Consider the following 4,474-nt stretch of genomic DNA (forward strand, 5'->3'; position numbering starts at 1 on the left):
TCTGCTCTAAAATCTACAAAAAAAATAATAATAAACTCTTTGTGAACATACTGTATTCCAAGGATAGACTATACAATAGAGTCTAGACTATATTTTTCTGCAACTGACAATGCTATAAAAAAAAGTTGTAGGAATTGTTTCTAGAAGTAACTTCTGTAAAAAAAAACTGTGATTGCTGTGGACAGGACCTGCCATGGTTAAAAAAAATCCAGAACATCCTAAAAATATTTCAGCACATTGCAATGTAGGGCAGCAGTCAAATCATCAACAGTGGTATATGTGACTAAAGCTTTCGAGCTCCTGCACACGATCGTATCCATTTTTGAGGTCCCCAAATCACAGATCTGAAAAACAGAAATACTGGCCAAGAGCCTGCCGCCATTTTTTTTTTTTTTTACTCCTTCACATACTGTATGTCCTATCCTTGTCTGCACATGCACAAAAATAGGACATTGTCTATTTTTTTGCGGGCAGCACTCCTATCGCTAGTCATTTCATAGGAAGGTCCTCACATTAGCTCATCTCTCTATTGCTAGCCATTTTCTGAGAAGGTCCTAGGTATGATGGGTTCTCTTTACCAGGAAATTCGAATCCAGCTACTGTGGTGAGTCAGGTCATTAGCATACTATACATACAATCTATATAACATCATTTGTTATTTTGTTCACATTTTTTGTTTTTCTGTTTATTATTTTCTAGGTGCACTAATGATTTTTCAATGATTTTTTTAAAGGGGTAATTTAAAGATTATCCCCAATCTACTAGGTTGAGTCCAACCACTAGAACCTCACCATTCATGAGAACAAGTGTCCTGTGTCCCTTATTAAAGTGGAATGATGGTCGAGCATGTGCATTGCTGCTCTATATGTAGCACAGCCAGGGAGAGCCGAGTACTGTACTCAGAGTATCACTCCATTCAAAGGTGGGTCATGGGGCACCCATTCACATGATCAATGGGGTCCCAGCAGTTCAACCACCAGTTATCCCCTATCTAGTGGATAGGGAAGAATGTATTGCTACCAAAATAATGTGTTAAGAAATTCAACAGGGATAACATTTTTTATTAAAACCCACATTTTTGCATTAAGGTCTAGACTTAAAATTACTTATACCAGGCATCCTCAAACTGCGGCCCTCCAGCTGTTGCAAAACTACAACTCCCAGCGTGCCCGAACAGCCTACAGCAGGGCATTGTGGGAGTTGTAGTTTTACAAGAGCAGGAGGGCCGCAGATTGAGGATGCCTGACCTATACTTTTACCTTTTGTGTCACCCCCCATCTCCTCATAGATTGTAAGCTCTTGCGAGCAGGGCCCTAATTCTTCTTCTAATTATTGATTTGTCTGTTGCTGTTTTTATTTTGTACACGAACCTCTGAATTGTAAAGCGCTGCGGAATACAAACAAACCCTGTATAACCTGTTATTGCAGTCATATTCCTTTTTTCTGTCCGCTACCGAATATGTAAGCAAGATGTTGGGTACAGACCAGGCAGCACAGGGTTTGTAGTCTGTGACCGTGGCGAGGCATTAGTATAGGAGCTGTAAAACCAAAATGATTTACCAAATCTCATGTGCACTTTGCTTATTTTTATATGTGTGGAAATTGACCTGCCGTGCGGATTTGAAAATCTGCTGCATGTCAATTGATCGTGAGATTCCGCACATTATGTAGAGTGGTTTTCCCCATAGAGTTGGACTTGGGCCATTTGACTGATGAATGTGTCGTCACTTAGCCTACAAAAAGGTGGGAGAAGGGTGCAGCGCTACTGAAAGCACCGCTGCCTTCCCTTGCTTCCCCTATAGCTACACACATGTCGGCCAGGTCCTGGGTGTCAGATCCCCACCAATCAGATATTAACCCCTTCCCGCATTATCACGTACATGTACATGAACAAATGTGGCTCCTTGCTGCATCCTCACGTGCATGTACGTGATGTTATTGGGCGGGTGCAGGAGCTGCACCCTCCAGATCCGTAGCACGAGCCCGGCTGTTACTGATAGCCTGGCCCCTGCTGCATCTGCCAGCATCGGTGTGTGCGGTAATGCCGGAGGATTAACCCTTTCACGTGCGGCGGTCAGCGCTGACCGCGGCACGTGTGGGGTATACAGAGGGAGGGAGATCCGTCTGACTCCATTGCACCCCCGCGCTGCACTAGCAGGGGGCCGATGGTTGTCACAGGCATCAGAATGCAGAATGTAATTTACTGAATTGAAACAGGGATCAAACCCTGAAAAGATAAAGTCCCACAGTGTGACAAACATAAAAAGTAAAATAAAGTGGAAAAAAGGTTTTTTTTTTATAATAAAAATGTTTTAAGTTTAAAGTAAAAAAAAGCATCCTTTTTCCAAAATAAAGTAAAAAATGTTAAAAATAGGGAAAAAAGTAGACATATTATGTATCGCCGTGTCCGTATAGACTGAGTCTATCAAAATATGACCTAACCCTTTGGTGAACACTGTAAAAAAAAGTTAAATAAAAACTGTGCTAAAAAAAACATTTGTTTGTCACCTTACATCACTAAAAGTGCAACAAGCAATTAAAAAGGCGTATGCCCCCCAAAATAGTACCAATCTAACCGTCACCTCATCCCGCAAAAAATGAGCCCCTACCTAAAACAATCGCCCAAAAAATATGGCCCTCAGACTATGGAGACACTAAAACTAGCGTTCGCATGTGCGCTAGAGGCCGAGCTAGTGGCAGTGCGCTGTCTCCGGTGCCTAATGCGGATTCCAGTCCGGTGTCCATGTCCATGCACTTGCGCACTCTCGCAGAGCCTGTCATGCATCCGCGTGTACGTTTTAAAACGGGTTCACAAGGGGATACGCAGCAATGGGAATAGCACCCGGCCGCAAGTTCAAAGTAGATTAGAGGGCCGGCATTGGTCTAATTGACTAATGACCGACTAAAGGGTTGTACACAGGTGTAGGGCAGGATCATGACCTATGGGGAGTGGACACTTGGCGCCCTGGGATTTGTTAGCAAGCACATAAAAGGTGGCCTCCCAGGTCGGTCAGTGCCCACTGCTATCCTTCCTTATCCAGGTGCAGGTCAGTACTGCTAGCTACTAACTGAAGATTGCTGGGACTCCATCCGTTCCAGTGGGACCCAGGACCCGGGACTTTCCATGAAGCATCCGTTTACCTGGCAAGTTGCCCAGAGACTTATGCATGGATCGGGACTACTCCTGGCTTTCCTTTGTTTTTTGTTTGCCCGATATTTGCCCAGTGAAGTTTACCTGGACTTTGTTTATTTTGTTAATAAACCTCTTTGACTTCATCCTCACTGGTCTGTTTCGTTGGTGCCTTGCATTACAGAACAGTGGGCCCAACAAACAGTTGTCATGGAAAGAATCTAACAGCAGCTAACTGATTTAACAGGAGCAGTTAATCTGTTAACCCAACGATGCCCGAATGTGCTGGCAGTCACTGCAGCTCAAATCCAGGAGCAACTGTCTAATGTGATGGGGAAGGTTCAGCAGCTGCTCCAAGGAACTTCCAAGTTACGCATCACGATCGCAAGACACCAAGTGGAGCCGAAGATTCCTCTGCCTGACTCCTTTACAAGAGATAGACAGGAATTCCTAAACAACGTTGGGCATTTAATTTGCGCCAGGAACACGCCGCCTATTTAGCTGTCGAAGCTTTCTTTGAGGCCATGGCCATTATCTACAACGACCCAGATCGTACCCACACTGCCGAGAACCATCTCGAGCATATTTAGCAGGGTCACCACCCTGCCGAAGAATACGCTGCAAAATTCAGGCAGCTTTCACCACATAGGGGCAACGCAGCCCTCCGCCATCGTTTTAGGCTGGGACTTTCTGATGCAGTCTGGGATCTTCTTCTAGCCTTACCCACTCCCGTCTCATTAAAGATGGCCATCTTCCAGGCAATCTATGCTGACAGACGGATCAGGGAGAGGCGGGTAGAATGGTCAACTCGCTTTACACCTTCACGGCCACATCCAGGGGCCACCAAGCCGGCAGAAGAGCCAACGGAGGTCCCCCCATCTTACACAAGCGGAACGAGCTTGTCGCCAACAGAAAGGTCTGTGCCTCTTTTGTGGAAAAGCAGGACATCTCGTTAAGACCTATCCCCTCCTGTCGGCGGGAAACGAATGTACCTAGGGGGCATAGTGGACAACCTCCTAGGTGCTATTATCCCTCCTCCAACTCGAGTGATGGTACCCATTTCACTACAGTGGCAAGACAAAGTCCATGTGTTTTCTGCCCTGATTGATTCTGGAGCAGCAGGGAATTTTATGGACTTAGTCTTGGTGCATCGACTTGGCAACCCGCTTATCCAGCCAAAGACCACCCTGTCAGTGACCGCTATTAATGGATCTCCTCTCCAGGATGGTCGTGCCGTGTGGATAACGCCTGGGATGCAGGTAACAGTGGGGGCTGATCATCGGGAGACTTTAAGCCTTTTTGTCCTGGACATGCCATCCACTCCTGTGATGTTGGGTCTCCCTT

This window comes from Bufo gargarizans, chromosome 1 (assembly GCF_014858855.1).
Source record: "Bufo gargarizans isolate SCDJY-AF-19 chromosome 1, ASM1485885v1, whole genome shotgun sequence".
Taxonomy (NCBI): Eukaryota; Metazoa; Chordata; class Amphibia; order Anura; family Bufonidae; genus Bufo; species Bufo gargarizans.